Source organism: Rattus norvegicus, chromosome 12 (assembly GCF_036323735.1).
Source record: "Rattus norvegicus strain BN/NHsdMcwi chromosome 12, GRCr8, whole genome shotgun sequence".
In the NCBI taxonomy this organism is placed as follows: Eukaryota; Metazoa; Chordata; class Mammalia; order Rodentia; family Muridae; genus Rattus; species Rattus norvegicus.
Window position 1 is genome coordinate 8,566,180 of NC_086030.1, and position 19,486 is coordinate 8,585,665.

Consider the following 19,486-nt stretch of genomic DNA (forward strand, 5'->3'; position numbering starts at 1 on the left):
CAACATCTTTAGTCATAAGGGAAATGCAAATCAAAACAACCCTGAGATTTCACCTCACACCAGTGAGAATGGCTAAGATCAAAAACTCAGGTGACACCAAATGCTGGCAAGGATGTGGAGAAAGAGGAACACTCCTCCATTGTTGGTGGGATTGCAGACTGGTACAACCATTCTGGAAATCAGTCTGGAGGTTCCTCAGAAAATTGGATATTGAACTACCTGAGCACCCAGACATACATCTCTTGGGCATATACCCAAAAGATGCCCCAACATATAACAAAGACATATGCTCCACTATGTTCATAGCAGCCTTATTTATAATAGCCAGAAGCTGGAAAGAACCCAGATGCCCTTCAACAGAGGAATGGATACAGAAAATGTGGTACATCTACACAATGGAATATTACTCAGCTATCAAAAACAATGACTGTATGAAATTCATAGGCAAATGGAGGGAACTGGAAAATATCATCCTGTGTGAGGTAACCCAATCACAGAAAAACACCCATGGTATGCACTCATTGATAAGTGGCTATTAGCCCAAATGCTTGAATTACCCTAGATGCACAGAACACATGAAACTCAAGATGGATGATCAAAATTCGAATGCTTCACTCCTTCTTTAAAAGGGGAACAAGAATACCCTTGACAGGGAATAGGGAGGCAAAGATTAAAACAGAGGCAGAAGGAACACCCATTCAGAGCCTGCCCCACATGTGGCCCATACATATACAGCCACCCAATTAGACAAGATGGATGAAGCAAAGAAGTGCAGGCTGATAGGAACAGCATGTAGATCTCTCCTGAGAGACACAGCCAGAATACAGCAAATACATAGGTGAATGCCAGCAGCAAACCACTGAACTGAGAACGGGACCCCCGTTGAAGGAATCAGAGAAAGGACTGGAAGAGCTTGAAGGGGCTCGAGACCCCATATGTACAACAATGCCAAGCAACCAGAGCTTCCAGGGACTAAACCACTATCCAAAGACTATACATGCACTGACCCTGGGCTACAACCTCATTGGTAGCAATGAATAGCCTAGTAAGAGCACCAGTGGAAGGGGAAGCCCTTGGTCCTGCTAAGACTGAACCCCCAGTAAAGGTGATTGTTGGGGGGAGGGCGGTAATTGGAGGAGGATGCAGAGGGGAACACCCATATAGAAGGGGAGGGGGAGGGGGGAGGGGGATGTTGGCCTGGAAACTGGGAAAGGGAATAACAATCGAAATGTAAATTAGAAATACTCAAGTTAATAAAGAAAAAAAAGTCATTCTACTAATGTGAAAGTATTTTACCAACCACATATCTGATAGAAGGTTGTTAAACAAAATACATAATGTACTGAAACTATACAAAAGATAAAACATAACAACATAAAACTGGCTTCAAGCAACAAATAACCCAGTTCAATAATAGAGTACAAACCTAACAAAAAAATACGAAAAAGAAATGATAGAGAAACAAGTAATTGTTAAACATCATTAGTCATTAGGGAAATATAAACCAAGACTACTTTGAGATTTCATCTTAAATCAGTCAGAATAAACCATATTAAAAAAAAAAAACAAAGACAACACATGCTTCCAAGATTAGGAAGTAAGGAGAAAGCTCATTCATTGATGGTCTTCAGTGTTGAAGATCCTCAGAAAGCTGGGGATGTACTACAAGATCTAGCAATACAGTGCCTGGTGTGTGTGTGTGTGTGTGCTACGGGGTGTAGACTGTGTCTGAAATAGCGGGAATGCCATGTCCCGTGGTTCCAGTGCCGGTTTTGACCAGCACATTACTATTTTCTCTCCCGAGGGCCGACTCTACCAAGTAGAATATGCTTTTAAGGCTATTAACCAGGGTGGACTTACATCTGTAGCTGTCACAGGAAAGGACTGCGCAGTTATTGTCACACAGAAGAAAGTACCTGACAAACTACTGGATTCCAGCACCGTTACTCACTTATTCAAGATAACGGCAAACATTGGCTGTGTGATGACAGGAATGACAGCTGACAGCAGATCCCAGGTACAGAGGGCACCCTACGAAGCAGCTAACTGGAGATACAAATATGGCTATGAGATTCCTGTGGACATGCTGTGTAAAAGAATTGCTGATGTTTCTCAAGTCTACACACAGAATGCTGAAATGAGGCCACTTGGTTGTTGTATGATTTTAATTGGTGTAGATGAAGAGCAAGGCCCTCAAGTGTACATGTGTAACCCTGCAGGCTACTACCGTGGCTTTAAAGCCACCGCAGCAGGGGTGAAGCAGACAGAGTCAACCAGCTTCCTTGAAAAAAAAAAGTGAAGAAGAAATTTGATTGGACATTTGAACAGACAGTGGAAACTGCAATTACATGCCTGTCTAACTGTTCTGTCGATTGATTTCAAACCTTCAGAAATCGAAGTTGGGGTAGTTACAGTTGAAAATCCTAAATTCAGGATTCTTACAGAAGCAGAGACTGATGCTCACCTTGTGGCTCTAGCAGAGAGAGACTGAACACTCTTATCAGCTTACCAGATCCATGATGCCATGTGCCTATGTGTTTGGTAACAACAAACCGACATCTTAGAGGCCCTGGATTGAAGATGGAAACTCTCCCACTCCTCCTGCCATTGACTGGTTAGGACTCTGTATAAATAAAACAGTGCTTTTGGAAAAAAAAAAAGATCTAGCAATACCACCTTTCGACCCAAAAGGTGCTTCATCCTAAAACATAGACAGTTGTTCAACCATGTTCATTGCTGCTGTAGTCACGATAAACAGAAAAACCTAATACACACAGATCGATAAAAACCATCTGGTACATTTATTCAACAGAATATTCCTTACCCACTAAAAAATGAAATCATGAAGTTTTCATGTAAATGGATTGAACTGGAAAAACATCATCCAAGGTGAGGTAACTCAGTCCCAGAAAGAAGTTTGGTATGGGTTTTCTTATATGAGGATGTTGTTTCTTAACTCATCAATAAGGAAGCTACAGTCCACATAACCACAGAAGTCAAGGAGAGAGTAAGTAACTGGATTGAAGGAGGGATGGATCTCCTTAGGAAAATAGAATAAATTGTTATGGAAGGATGGGGGGGGCTATAACGGGAGGATCAAACAGTGACAGGAGAGGAATGAGGGGATGAAGAAGAAAATATAAGGAGGAATGGCTAGACCTAAGGAACATTTGAAAGGTCATAAGACAATCTAATACAGTAGAAGTGTCCTATAACATATACTTATATAAAGATGTTCCAAATAAACTTCCTCAATAACATAATGCAGAACAGCTCTGCTTGTCACCAAAAGCAACTTTCAGTACTAATATGGGTTATATCTAACTGAGTTATTTGCCAAAGGCTTCTTATCACAAACACTAAATAATCTAAGCTATTGACAAGGCTATTGCTTTCTTTCCACAAACTGATAGTAAGGCTCTATTGATAAAGACAACACCTACAGAACTCACTGAAGATGTAGAAGTCGTAGAAGTCAATCTGGTAACTACCTAGAGTTTTCACGTCTATGGACAATTACTAATGGTACTAGAAGGTATTCTGCATGTTATTAGAGGAGAAACCAAATATCAACCCAGCTACAAACTTTTCATATACAATTGTGACCTACTTCCAAGATATGCTGCTGCAATAATGTTGCAAAGTTTGTGAAACTAACCAACTAATATCTGACTTGAATTAAGACCCACACTATGAGATGGCATGAAACACTGTTTGGGCATCTAAGAACCTGAGGTCATATAGTGCAAGGATCATGACAAAAAACAAATACTAATAGAATAGAGCAATAAAATGTCTCCCAACAACATTTGTTATTAGGAAGATTTATTCCTTGCCCAGCCATCAAGAGAGAAGCTTCCTCCACAGAAAATGGGAACAAATACAGAGACCTACAGCTAGATTGTATGTATAGAGGGAGAGACCTTTACATATTAGTACTAAAAGGGGTATCTCCATAAAATCCCTCCATTCAGGGCACAGAAAATTTTGTGAAAGGGGTTGAAGAGAGAGTGGAGAGCCAGAACTGATGAACACACTAAGGATTCAAGGTCTTTTGTGTATGGCAAGGCTGGTACATATATGAATTTATAGAGACATAAAGCAGCATGCCTAGGGGCTATACCTGAATGGGTTTTAGAGTATAATGAAGAAGCAGACACTTGCTCCCATTACTAATCCAGAGGCTATATCCTACTGATAGACATGTGAACATGAAAAAAATGGTTTTTTTTCTAAAGGAGTCTCACTGGAGGAATAAACTACTCCATGTGTATGCTCCATGTCTCACAGTTGTTGGTGGATACAAAACAAACTCAACAGCATCTTTGGGGGTCTTGGTCTCATAATGAGATGGTTGGAGCATGAAAGGGCATTCACATGTCTAAGTCAGTTGAGGTCCCAACTCTGAAAAGAGAAGTAGACATAAGACCCACTCCTTAATCCAGAAACTATCTCCAGTTGATAATCAATTGCAAAGGAAAATCAGTTTTTCCCCCAAATGGAGTACCATTGGGTATACAGACCACACTTAGAGGCAGTCTCATGCCCAGCAATAGATGACCAACACAATGAATCCAAAGATATTTTGTAGATTTTGGTTTGTCTTGATTTATTTTACAATGCTTTGTCTGGACATTTCTCCCTTTAATATACATGTTTCCAGTTTTGTTTTTATGGGTTTCTTTGTGGGTGAATATGTACAGCTATTTGTCTGTATATGTCTTTTGTGCTTTGTATTTTTTCTGTTTTCTTTGTCATACTCTCTCTCTCTCTTCCTGTGTGTGTGTGTGTGTGTGTGTGTGTGTGTGTGTGTGTGTGTGCGTGTATGTGTTACTTTGCATTATTATTTTAGGTGCTTGTTTGTTTTCTATGAAGTGGGGGTATATTTGGATGAATGGGAAAGTAAGGAGGACCTTGAAGAAGTTGTGGGAGATGAAACCATAATCAGATTACGTTGAATAAAATAATATATTTTCCATAGAGAAAAAGAATATTAAACATCAATAACTTCAATTCTCTAGTGAAAAACCACAGAGTGGCATGATGGATAAAGAAAGAAAGTTCTTTCATCTTTGAGTACTACAAGCCTCATCATGTCTTAAAGATTGGTACCAGCTTAGCGTTCAGGATGGACAAAATTAGCCCAATGAAATGGGGCCTGGAAGGAAACAGGTATTGCTTGACTGATATTTGAGAATATAGACTTCAAAGTAAAATAATCAGAATAGATGAAGAGGAATATTTTATTCTAATAAAGAGAAAAGATAACCCAAAAGACATTACTATTGTAAACATATAGACAGCAAGTCTAGGGCCTCCATTTTCATTAAATTGTGCTATTGGGTTTAAAGTCAACTGAACAAAAAAAATAGAGAAACAATAGAATTATATGACTCAAATAAAATATTTGTAACAGATATCTATAGATTATTCTATGAAAACATTAAAGAATACACATTCTACTCAGCAACTCATGGAAGCTTTTCTAAAATAAACCATATCCTGAAACATAAAACAAATCTTTATAAAATCAAAAAGACCAAATGCACTCCTCATATCTTAGATAACCACAATGCAGTGAAACAAATTGGCAGCAAAATATTCCTAATAAATACACAAAGTCATGGAGATTAAACACCTCACTACTGAATGATGAATGAGAGAAAGAAGAAATTAGGAATTAAATTAAAACTTTCCTGGAACTAAATGAAAAGAAAATGTAGTATAAACAGCTCATTGGACACATTAAAAGCAGTTCTATGAGGGATATATACAGCTCTACATGTTTACACTAAAACATCTGAAAGAATTCAAATAAATGGCTTATTAACACAACTTATAAGCTGAGAAAACAATACCAAACCAAATCTAAATCCAGTCATGTGCAAGGCATGATGAATACCAGAGTAGAAACCATGAACAATAAATCAAACAAACAAAGCAACACAGAAATCAGTGAATCAAAGAGATAGCTCTATAAGAAGATGGACAAGATTTAGACTGATGTTCCAATTAACCAAAATAAAAGGGAGGACCAAGTTAACAGAATCAGGAATTGACAGGGAAACATTACAAAATGCACCTAAGAAATTAATACTATTATGTGGGAATAGTTTTAGAATTTATACTTGATTAATCTGAAAAAGATTAAAAGGAGATGAGTTTCCAGATTATAGCAAACTATAAAATTTAAACCAAGAAATTAACAATCTAAAAAGAACCATAATAAATGAGGAAATAAAAACAGTAATGAAAAGACTTCAGTTAAAAATGTCCAAAAACAAAATTATCCCACCATAATCCTACCAAATTTTTAATCCTTCAGATTCATCATAAAATACTCCTCTTAACAATTAGAATAGAGAAAATGAACACAATGGGCACTCCCAAACAACTACAAAGTGTCACTCTACTACTAAAACCAGGTAAGCATACTGTAGGTCAGAATCCCTGATGAACATAGACTAAAAAAAATTAAGAAAACACTAGTAAACACAATGTAGAAACACATATACAAGACCATCAACCATGACCAAGTTTTTTTTATCCTTGAAATGTATAGATGGTCAACATATTTCTCAAGGTGATAAATGAAATAACAACATAATGATGCAGAAAATGTCTTTGAGAAAACCTATCACACTTTCATGATAAAAGTCTTAAAGAATGTAGAGCTAAAGGCAATATACCACAACACAATAATATACTCTCAATCTATCTCTCTATCACTACCTATCATCCTGTCTATCTATCTATATATCTATCCATCTATCTGAGTTAGTCAGTGATGTTCACCATCCCCATCCCCACTACCTTTTAAGATTGTGTTTGAAGAACAGGCTCAAGCAATGATGCAAGACAAGGAAATTGACAAGACATAAATAAGCAAAGAAAAAGTCAAACTGTCATTATTTGTAGATGACACATAATGCTACATATAAAAAGAATCCAAAATTCTATCAGAAAAGAAATGTTAATCAAATTCTGCAATGTGGCAGAATACAAAATCAACTTGCACAATCCATAATCTTTTTGATACATACACCCAACAAAAAACCATACAGAAAAGGAGAACATTGACACATACATATTCACAATAGCTTAAGAAAAATAAAATATTTAGGAATAAACATAACCAAGTAATGAATTTATTCAATGAAAACTTTAAACTTCTGAAAATGTAGATAGCAGTGTTGTATCACACATAATATTTCTAGGCATTGTATATCTTTAAAATAAGGCAGAAAATAAAGATAGAAAATTATTAACATACTGAATATAGTAAGTCTCTTTACTTGGATCATCAGGCATAGAATCTAAGACAATAGTAAAAAGGGATAAAAATGCAGCAACCACCATATCTCCATCCTTGTATACACTGGTTTTTGTCTTTGCAGTACAGTAAGAGCAGTCAAAGTAGTAGATGTAACTAGAATACTGCAGGAACATAAAAATCAAAAGAAGCATCATAAAAGTTTCTTCAAAGTTTAAGCCTATGTAAAAGTTGAATTTCCAAAACCAGGTGGTGTATACATATCCGATGAATTTGTATCAATTCATGTAAGTTTCAATTTTGTTGTTGACTATGATGGGTACTCTTATTCCCATGGCTTCTGCAACTCACTTTCCAAATATCCTCTGGAGAGTCTGAAAATCTTTCTTTCTTGGAACTCCAAATTTGAGGTCACACTTGCCAGAAAAAAAAAACATTATGGAAAATATGTTTGGGGCTCATCATCTCCAATCCCAGGTGCTATGACTTCATCCAGTTTTATTGACAACAGGGCTCCTGAGCTGAAGTCTTCTTGGGAAGACTTGACCAAGCTTATGTCAAAAGCTTACCTTCTGCTGTGGATGAAAATATTGTCATAAGGGATGGGGATGTATCTCAATTGTTAGTGTGTTTTTCTATCATGCACAAAGTCCTGGGTATACTCACAGGAACACATAAACTGGGTATTGTTTTAAACATCTGTAATTCCAGCACGGGGGATCAAGACACAGAAGAACCAGGAGTTCAATATTTACTTTGTATACACAGAATGCTTGAGGTCATCCTGTATAGAGACTGCCTCAAAAAGTGTTGCTATAATCCATTTGAATGTCCACAGAATTTATTTTTGCTTATTTAATGTGATTTCCTAAGAGTATGTGAGGTATCTGCCCCCATTCCTACTTAAACAGATAAATGAAGTAAAAATTGTGTGTGTGTGTGTGTGTGTGTGTGTGTGTGTGTGTACATCATGTGGAGAACAGAGGTTAAAATCAAATGTCTTCCTTTACTATTCAATATTTTACTTTTTTGAAACAAGTTTCTAAGTAAAAACAATTTTTTGATTTACCTAAAAGTAAATGAGACAGTTTCTCCCTCCCTGCAAAGTCCTGGGACTATAGGTGTATATCACCATGCTCATATATTTATGTGGGATCTGAACTCAGGTTGTCCTTATTTTATGGTCATCTGAACCATTACCCTTGCCCCTAAAGTCTACAAAATTTAAGACAAAATAACTTGTCGCGCGCCCAATGTTCCGCCAGCAAGAACGACACGCGGCAACAGGATTCTTCTGCGAGCAAGCCTTTACTGTGTTACAGCTCTTCTTAGTGTTACAGCTCTCTTAGTGTTACAGCTCTCTTGAACAGGGACCTCGAGCAGCAAAATCGCTCGGCTTATATAGACAACAGTATGCTAATTATCTCTCAGGGATTGATGGGGCTTGGATCACCCCACTACTTGTCCTCCAGGGATTGGCGGAGAATGAATCACCTCATTAGCATATTAACGGTCAACTGACACCTGGTGCATAAACCGCACATGTGCAATACCGCTGTTCACCACTAGAGGGAGCCCTAGCAAGGGGACAAGCCTGCACATGCGCAGTAAGTCGTTTATATCCACACAAGGCTGGATGTCGGCGCCATCTTTGTTTCGCCGCGACGCTGTCTACATCTCCCCCTTTTTTGTTTAATAAAATGACTGGTCTAGATCTGGGTGTCACGTCAATCTTGTCATTGTTCCTGTCTTAGGTCGTTCTCATCCAAACTCGGCCTTACCCGTCATAGAGTTACCCTATCGCCACCGGGCCCCGTGTCTTAGGTTGGTCCGAGTTCGAGGAAAGTTGCCCGTCCCTAGATACAATGACTCCACATGACTGTGACAAAAATGATCTAGGGCGAACTCTTGACCTTTCAAAGAGGCCAGCCATATGTTGGGAGAAGCACCCTTTTTAATGGTGGTCATAGCCTGGTAAACAACCACTTTGTGTCTGGCATGTTCTCTTTTTAAACGGCCAATAAGCCAGAGACCTACTCCGCATCCCAGGAGGACAATAGCTCCCCGGGAAAAACATGCCCGCCCGCTCCGTAAAAAGGGAGAAAGCATTGGTAACCCATGAGGTAAAGTCTTCAACTGTGATGGGGTCCAGCCTAGTGCTGTTGAGGACAGCAATCTGCATCAGCAATTGTCTTGATAGTTGCTCTGCTTTCATGGACCAGTTTCCTTTCAGATAATTCGAGATTTCTTTGCTCTGTTGAAAATTCTGAGAAAAGTTAGCTCACAAAGGAATAATGCATAAACCTCTAAGGGAGGAAACACAAGACAGCTGTGTCATATGATACAGTGCTTCAATTTTTCTTGAACTAAATCTATCCTTTGATTGGCTAATAGAAGGCCAGATGCCAAATGGGTATTAAATTCTTCTTGTATCTCTAGCGCCACTGCAGTTCTTTCTACAATCTGATTGACAGTCTCAGCCGTCTGTATTTGATTGGTCATAGTGATTTCAGCTATGGTAGCTGCGGCAGCAGACAGCACAATGGCTGAAATTATGGCTGCCATAATTCCAAAATCTCTTTTGGCTCTCAGCAAATTAAGAATGGGAAAGCTATCTGGGTTTGCCTCCACTGGGATTGGCACAAAGGAGGGAATCTTAACCATCACTGTGGTGTCATTGGTGCCATCCCAGCATTCAGCTAAATAGCAGACTACATCAGAGCTATTACAATTTAAAGCACCACTGCTCACATTAGTGCTTATCAGAAAAAAGGTGATCTAGCACATACTGAAGTACTAGTGGCAGTATTATTTACCAAGAGGTTATTATATTAAATATTGATCAACCTGGTATCATTTTTTTCTGGTAGCTGAAACATTATACAGCACGAAGTTCTCTCCCATCAACCTAGCAAAGGGGGTCAGGGATGTATATGACCCTTGCTCATTGGACAGCACCCACTGAAACCAAGGCCAGAGATTATGCTTGCCAGTCTTATTCTCAAAACAGTAGAATTGCTATGAACTGGCATGGGTACTGGCCAGGATCTAGCAATAGCCCACAGGGTGAGCGAATTAACCTGTATTACCATTCCCAGTAGTAATAGTAGGGTTCGTAGTCTCATCTTCAGGAAGAGCAGAAGGCAATTTTCGAGTCAAACGCTCAGGTACCCAAATTGGATTTTCTTGATTCTGTGGAAAAACACAAATCGCTCCCCTAGATCTCGAAATCACGGGATCTGGGCCACGCCATTCATCAGTTAAGACATCCTTCCACTTTACTTCTGCATTAGTTATAGGTGTAGTAGCAGCATGGTGATCCGCAGCAGAGCGGCCATGCGCATCCAAAATTAAGAAATTTAGAGTAAAAAGAGCTAAAGAAAGTTGTTCTTTTGGTGTTCAGCTGCTAGCAATTCCCTCTCTTTGTTTTTGTATAAGCTCTTTTAAGGTACGATGTACCCTTTCCACAATTCCTTGACCTTGGGGATTGTATGGCAATCCTGTAGTATGTTTGACCTGCATTGTCTGGCAAAATGCCTGAAAGGACTTTGCAGTGTAGGCAGGCCCATTGTCTGTCTTGAGACTATCAGGCTTTCCCCAGGCTGCCCATGCCTCTAAGCAATGGCTAATGGCATTACGAGTCTTTTCACCAGTCATCAGAGTAGTGTGTATAATACCGGAACAGGTATCAACAGAAACATGAGCATATTTTAAATTTTACCAGTTTTATGTCAACTTTCTGTTATCAATGTTACATTTTTTTAAACCATATCCAATAACTTAAAAGCCAATAGTCCATAACCAAGGCATGTAGAGAATATTTATACATTTAAAACCAGTCAGAAAACAAAATTGAAGTGGCTACACATATCTTAGCTACAGGTGCAAGGCTCCAAGGGCTGATTGAAACTGCTTTTTTAAGAGAAGCACCTTGTCACTTGCTAAATCTCCTTGAGACCAGGAATCCAAGTAGGCACACTCAAGTTTATCTTTTTGTTTGATTCTCCTGAATAAATTTTCAGGCGGTCTACCTCTATCAAATCTGATCAGTATGACTCTGTGAGGTTTCCAGAGCCTAATCACATACCTAGCAATAGCCTCAACTTGAGCCACAACAAAAGCTGCACTGACCCCATTTTTTATCTCTGCCTTCTCTCTGTTCCTTTTATCTCCTTTTCTTTTCTTTTTTTCTTTCGAGACCTTTTCTCCCTCTGACATACTTTCTTGTTGCTCTGCAAGGACCCTCTGACCTGTCCTAACAGCTTCCTCACATCGTTTATCCTCTAAGCAGGCAGGGACCATTCGCCAAAGAGGTTTTGGTCCAGGCTTAAGCTTGCCGTCAGTGGCTTCTCTATCCCACACAAAGAAAAAAAGAAACAAAATTACCAGCCTTGCCCACAAAGGATCCATAACTTTAGGTTTCTTCACAGTGGCTCTCCACCTAGGCCCATATCTTTCTTCCTCATATATGGCTGCCTCTTCCTCTAATTCCTCCTCCTCCGACTCTGACAATTCTTGCTCAGAGTCACTACCAGTCAGTTCTAAGGCTTCTGATTCTTTTAATGGATACAAAGTATCCTCTCCGGATGACTTGTACTTCATCCTCCGGGGCATACCTATTTTTTCCTCCAGCGGCATTTCTTCCGCCTTTTGTATCTCTTTCACTTTTGTTTTAGTAACCTTTTTCTTTTTGCGCGCTCCTAATTTCTCACTCCACTCCGTTTCTGACATGCTCTGTTAAATCCAAAAAGGGGCATGCCTCTCGGAGCCTAATTTCTCACTCTGCTCCGTTTCTGACATGCTCTCTTCCAAAAAGGGGCATGCCTCTCGAAGCTTACCTTTTAATTTACCTTCTCGCAGTTCTGAATCCTCTTCAGCACACTGAAGGGACCCTCAGCACAGGTGATGTTGGTTTCCGGGTTTCAGCACCACTTGTCGCGCGCCCAATGTCCCGCCAGCAAGAACGACGCGCGGCAACAGGATTCTTCTGCGAGCAAGCCTTTACTGTGTTACAGCTCTTCTTAGTGTTACAGCTCTCTTAGTGTTACAGCTCTCTTGAACAGGGACCCCGAGCAGCAAAATCGCTCGGCTTATATAGACAACAGTATGCTAATTATCTCTCAGGGATTGGTGGGGCTTGGATCACCCCACTACTTGTCCTCCAGGGATTGGCGGAGAATGAATCACCTCATTAGCATATTAACGGTCAACTGACACCTGGTGCATAAACCGCACATGTGCAGTACCGCTGTTCACCACTAGAGGGAGCCCTAGCAAGGGGACAAGCCTGCACATGCGCAGTAAGTCGTTTATATCCAGACAAGGCTGGATGTCGGCGCCATCTTTGTTTCGCCGCGCCGCTCTCTACAATAACTTTTAATCAGCTCTCAAGTTGAGACATGTCATTATTATTTTTTTATGTATCTAGCATAAATACAGAAGAATTTTAAGTACAGAACAATGAATTTCAAAGAGTTTTGTGCAAATGATTATTTTAACACTTTGTAACTTTTGCAGCACTGGGTATTGAATGCAGTGCCTCCTATATGCTAGACAAAAATGTAAAATATCTCTAAAATGGGATTTTTTTCATCTTGAAGATTAAAATCATAGCATTAACTGGACAATGATGGTAGTGAAAATGATTATGTTTAACAAATTAAGTCAGTATCAGAAATACAAATACCAAAGGTTCTCTCTGTCATCTTCTGTTTGTGTGCTTGACATGAAGGCAGAAAAGAAAGATAGAAGAAGACAGAAAATGAGGGAGCAGTAGAAAGTAATGGAATGTTGTTACATAAAAGAAAAAATGGTTAATGTTGGAGGAGACAAAAAAGACCACCTGGAATTGCAGAGGAGAAGTTTCCTCTTCCACTAGTGGTTACTACTAATGTAACTTTGAGAAGCATTCTCATGAATAGTTTTAGCTTCAGGAACTTCCTTGAACTTGTGAGTTTCAGATTTTATATAAGGTCTTTGATCCATTTGGAATTTTGTTTTTTGAAAGTTGGTTGATCGGATGTAGATCTCTCCTGAGAGACACAGCCAGAATACAGCAAATACATAGGCAAATGCCAGCAGCAAACCACTGAACTGAGAACGGGACCCCCGTTGAAGGAATCAGAGAAAGGACTGGAAGAGCTTGAAGGGGCTCAAGACCCCATATGAACAACAATGCCAACCAACCAGAGCTTCCAGGGACTAAGCCACTACCCAAAGACTACACGTGGACTGACCCTGGGCTCCAACCTCATAGGTAGCAATGAATAGCCTAGTAAGATCACCAGTGGAAGGGGAAGCCCTTGGTCCTGCTAAGACTGAACCCCCAGTGAACGTGATTGTTTGGGGTAGGGCGGTAATAGGGGGAGGATAGGGAGGGTAACACCCATATAGAAAGGGAGGGGGGATTAGGGGGATGTTGGCCCGTTAACCTGGAAGGGGAATAACAATCGAAATGTAAATAAGAAATACTCAAGTTAATAAAGAAAAAAAAGAAAGAAAGTTGGTTGATAAGAATACAGTATATTGGCTCTCTGCTCCTCCCTGTTCCAGAGACAGCTGCATCTTCTTGTGCAGTGCCAGCCTCGTCTCATAGACAAGATGGTGAAGGTCAGTGTGAACGGATTTGGCCGTATCGGGCGCCTGGTTACCAGGGCTGCCTTCTCTTGTGACAAAGTGGACATTGTTGCCATCAACGACCCCTTCATTGACCTCAACTACATGGTCTACATGTTCCAGTATGACTCTACCCACGGCAAGTTCAAGGGCACAGTCAAGGCTGAGAATGGGAAGCTTGTCATCAACGGGAAGGCCATCACCATCTTCCAGGAGCGAGATCCCGCTAACATCAAATGGGGTGACGCTGGTGCTGAGTATGTCATGGAGTCTACTGGCGTCTTCACCACCATGGTGAAGGCTAGGGCTCACCTGAAGGGTGGGGCCAAAAGGGTCATCATCTTCGCCCCTTCCGCTGATGCCCCCATGTTTGTGATGGGGTGAACCACGAGAAATATGACAACTCCCTCAAGATTGTCAGCAATGCATCCTGCACCACCAACTGCTTACCCCCCCTGGCCAAGGTCATCCATGACAACTTTGGAATCGTGGAAGGGCTCATGACCACAGTCCATGCCATCACTGCCACTCAGAAGACTGTGGATGGCCCCTCTGGAAAGCTGTGACGTGATGGCCATGGGGCAGCCCAGAACATCATCCTTGCATCCACTGGTGCTGCCAAGGCTGTGGGCAAGGTCATCCCAGAGCTGAATGGGAAGCTCACTGGCATGGCCTTCCGTGTTTCTACCCCCAATGTATCCGTTGTGGATCTGACATGCTGCCTGGAGAAACCTGCCAAGTATTATGACATCAAGAAGGTGGTGAAGCAGGCGTCCGAGGGCGCACTAAAGGGCATCCTGGGCTACACTGAGGACCAGGTTGTCTCCTGCGACTTCAACAACAACTCCCACTCTTCCAACTTTGATGCTGGGGCTGGCATTGCTCTCAACAACTTTGTAAAGCTCATTTCCTGGTATGACAATGAATACGGCTACAGCAACAGGGTGGTGGACCTCATGGCCTACATGGCCTCCAAGGAGTAAGAAACCCTGGACCACCCAGCCCAGCAAGGATACTGAGAGGAAGAGAGAGGCCCTCAGTTGCTGAGGAGTCCCCATCCCAACTCAGCCCTCAACACTGAGCATCTCCCTCACAATTCCATCCCAGACCCCATAATAACAGGAGGGGCCTAGGGAGCCCTCCCTTCTCTCTTGAATATCATCAATAAAGTTCCCTGCACCCTCAAAAAAAAGAATACAGTATATTTTATTGTGTTTCATTTTTAAATTTCTTATAGTTATTTTCATAACTATATCACATTCATCATAAGTGAAAGAACTGAAGAGAATAAACATGAAGACATTGTTGTAAGCATATCATACTCTTCTTATACAGCATTTTTAAGATTGCTTTGTTTATTTTATTATGTCTGCTGTATCTTTATCAAGAGCTAAGTGTTGTTTGAAAACCACCAACATTCACAAATCTGCATGTAGTATTTTTCTATAGGATTTTTAAAATTAATGTTTTTACATTATTATCAAGAATAATAATGAGGACCCTCTGGAATGTACCAGAGACATGGGAAGCCAGAGACTCTCAGGACTCACAGGAGAGGGACCTAGATGAAATGCCATACAGTGGGGAGATGAATTTATTGAACCCACCTCCAGCAGAAAGCTAGGGCATCACGTGAGGGATGGGGTTGCCATCCCACAGTCAAAGCTTTGACCCATAATTCTTCCTGTCTGAAAGAAATTCAGGGATGGAAATGGAGGAAAAGAAGGTCCAGTGACAGGCCCAAGGTGGGATCCAGCTCAGGGGGAGACCCCAAGACTGGACACCATTACTGAGTCTATAGGGTATTCATAAAAAGGACCTATCATGACTGTCCTCCAAAAGACCCAACAAAGATCTGAATTAATAAGATACAGATATGTGTACCCAACCAATGAACAGAAGCTGCTGACCCCTCAGGTTGAATTAGAGAGGTAGCTGTGGAGGAGGGTAACATTGTAACAGGACCAGCAGTCTCAGTTAACCTGCACCCCGAGATCTCTCAGATACTGGATCACCAACCAGGCAGCAAATACCAGCTGAGATGAGGCTTCAAAAAGGAAACTGGAGAGAGCATACACAAATAGCTAGACAGCACACATGAAAGCTCTAGAACAAAAAGAAGCAAACACAGCCAAGAGGATTAGATGGCAGGAAATAATCAAACTCAGAGCTGAAGTCAACCAAGTGGAAAGAGAAAGAACTATAGAAAGAATTAGCAAAACCCGGAGCTGATTCTTTGAGAAAATCAACATGATAGACACACCCTGAGCCAGACTAAACAGAGGGCACAGAGACAGTATCCAAATTAACAAAATCAGAAATGAAAAAGGAGACATAACAACAGAAACTGAGAATATTCAAAAAATCATCAGATCCTATTACAAAACCTATACTCAACAAAACTTGAAAATCTAAAAGAAACGGACAGTTTTCTAGACAGATACCAGGTACCAAAGTTAAATCAGGATCAGATAAACCATCTAAACAGTTTTATAACCTGTAAAGAAATAGGAGCAGTCACTAAAATTCTCCCAACCAAAAAAAGCCCAGGACCAGATGGAATTAGTGCATAAGTCTATAAGACCTTCAAAGAAGACTTAATACTCTACAAATGATTCCACACAAAATAGAAACAGAAGGAACACTACACAATTCATTCTTTGATCTCACATGAAGACCCTACAAAGAGAGAGAACTCCAGACCAATTTACCTCATGAATATCCAAGCAAAAATACTCAATAAAGCTCTTGCAAACTGAATTCAAGGGCACATCAAAATGATCATTCACCATGATCATCAGGTTTCAACCCAAGGATGCAGGGATGGTTCAATATATGAAAATCTATCAATGTAATCCACTATAAAAAAAACCAAGGAGAAAAACACACATCACTATTTCATTAGATGTTAAGAAAGTATTTGACAAAATTCAAAACCCCTTCATGATAAAAGTCTAGGGAAATCAGGAATTTAATGCTTATATCTAAACATAGTAATATACACAAACCAGTAGTCAACATCAAACTAAATGGAGAGAAAGCAATCCCACAAAAGTCAGGGACAAGACAAGACTGCCCATTCTCTTTCTACCTATTCAGTATAGTACTTGAAGTCCTAGACAACAAAAAGAGGTCAAAGAGATACAAATTGGAAAAAAAAGTCAAAATATCACTATTTTCAGATGATATGACAGTATCCTTAAGTGAACCCAAAAATTCTACCAGAGAACTCCTTGATCTGATAAACAACTTCAGCAAAGTGGGTGGATAACTCGAACAAATCATCAGCTTTCGTCTACTCAAAGGATAAACAGGCTGAGAAAAAACTAGGGAAAAACACCCTTCACAAAAGTCATAAATAATATAAAATACCAGGGTGTGACTTTAACCAAGCAAGTGAAAGATCTTATGAAAGAACTTCAAGCCTCTGAAGAAAGAAATTGAAGAAAATCTCAGAAAATGGAAAAAGAAAATCCTATGCTCATGGATTGGCAGGATTACTATCATAAAAGTGGCCATCTTGCTGAAAGCAATCTACAGATTCAATGCAATCAAAATCAAAATTTCAACAATTCTTTATAGAGATAGAAAGAGGGATTTGAAATTTCATTTGGAATAGCAAAAGACCCAGGATAGCAAAAACTAGTCTCAACAGTAAAAGAACTTCTGGGAGAAATCACCATCCCTAACGTCAAACAGTATTACGGAGCAATAATGATTAAAAACTCCATGATATTGGTACAGAGACAGGCAGATAGATCAATGTAATAGAATTGAAGACCCAAAAATGAACCCATACACCTATGCTCACTTGACTTTGATGAAAGAGCTAAATCTATCCAAAGGAAAAAAGAGCATTTTCAAGAAATGGTGCTGGTTCTTTTGGAGGTCAGCATGTAGAAGAATGCAAATCTACCAATTCTTATTTCCCTGTACAAAGCTTAAGTCCAAGTTGATCAAGGTCCTACACATAAAACCAGGTACACTCAAACTAATAGGAGAAAAAGTGGGAAAGATCCTCGAACACATGAGCACTGGGGAAATTTTCCTGAACAAAACACCATTGACTTATGCTCTGAGATCAAGAATTGACAAATGGGATCTCATAAAATTGCAAATCCTCTAAGAGACAAAAGACACTGTCATTAGGACAAAATAACAACCAATGGATTGAGAAAAGGTCTTTACCAATCCTACAGCTGTTAGAGGGCTAATATCTAACACATACAAAGAACTAAAGAAGTTAGACTTCATAGAGCCAAATAACCCTGTTAAAAATAGGATACAGAGCTAAACAAAGAATTCTCAGTGAGGAATATCAAATGGCTGAGAAATAACTAAAGAAATGCTCGACATCCTTAGTCATCAGGGAAATGCAAATCAAAACAACCCTGAAATTCCACCTGACACCTGTCAGAATGGCTAAAATCAAAAACTCAGGTGGCAACAGATGCTGGCGAGGATGTGGAGAAAGAGTAACACTCCTCCATAGTTGGTGGGATTTTAAGCTGGTATGACCACTCTGAAATTAGTCTGGAGGTTCCTCAGAAAATTGGACATTGTACTACCTGAGGACGCAGCTATACCTCTCCTGGGCATAGACCCAAAACATGCTCCAACATACAACAAAGACACATGCTCCACTATGTTCATAGCAGCCTTATTTACAATAGCCAGAAGCTGGAAAGAACCCATATGCCCTTCAACAGATGAATGGATACAGAAAATGTGGTACATCTACATAATGGAGTACTACTCAACTATCAAAAACAATGACTTCATGAAATTCACAGGCAAATGAATGGAACTAGAAAATATCATCCTGAGTGAGGTAACCCAATCACAAAAAACACACATGGTATGCCCTCACTGAAAACTGTGTATTAGCCCAAAAGCTCCAGTTACCTGAGATAACCAGAAACCACATGAAGCTCAAGAAGGACAACCAAAGTGTGGATGCTCCAGTTCTTCTTAAAAGAGGGAACAAAAATATTCATAGGAGGAGATATGGAGACAAAGTTTGGAGCAGAGACTAAAGGAATGGCCATTCAGAGACTGCCCTACTTGGGGATACAGTCCATATATATATACAGCCACCAAGCCTAGACAATATTGATGAAGCCAAGAAGTGCATGCTGACAGGAGCCTGATATAGCCTTCTCCTGAGAGGCTTAGCCAGAGTGTAACAAATACAGAGGCAAATTCTAGCAGCAAACCACTGAGCTGAGAATGGGGTCCCCATTAGAGGAGTTAGAGAAAGGATTGAAGGAGCTGAAGGAGTTTGCAACCCCATAAGAACAACAATACCAACCAACGAGAGCTCCCAAGAACTAAACCACTAACCAAAGAGTACATATGAACAGACCCATGGCTCTGGCTGCATATGTAGCAGAGGATGGTCTTGTTGGGCACCAGTGGGAGGAGAAGTTCTTAGTCCTGCCAAGGCTGGACTTCCCAGTGTAGGGGAATGTCAGGGTGGGAAGTTGGGAAGGGGTGGGTGGTATATAGCTGGGTAGAAGAAGAGGAGAAGGATGGGATATGGGACTTATGGATGGGAAACTAGAAAAGGGAATAGCATTTGAAATGTAAATAAAAATA

The 19,486-nt window shown here is 40.2% G+C and overlaps 1 long non-coding RNA gene and 2 pseudogenes across 1 annotated transcript; 2 read left to right on the forward strand and 1 right to left on the reverse strand.

The window, feature by feature from the left end:
• The first annotated feature begins 1,688 nt into the window (after window positions 1–1,688).
• On the forward strand, window positions 1,689–2,660 carry Psma6-ps4 (proteasome 20S subunit alpha 6, pseudogene 4; annotated as a pseudogene).
• A 5,905-nt stretch (window positions 2,661–8,565) lies between these two features.
• On the reverse strand, window positions 8,566–12,635 carry LOC134481254 (uncharacterized). The gene is made up of 2 exons (XR_010056679.1): window positions 12,112–12,635; window positions 8,566–10,465 (listed from the first exon to the last, which is right to left on the reverse strand). It is a non-coding gene; the product is annotated as an uncharacterized LOC134481254 (long non-coding RNA).
• A 1,179-nt stretch (window positions 12,636–13,814) lies between these two features.
• On the forward strand, window positions 13,815–14,995 carry LOC134481249 (glyceraldehyde-3-phosphate dehydrogenase-like; annotated as a pseudogene).
• The last annotated feature ends 4,491 nt before the right edge of the window (window positions 14,996–19,486 follow it).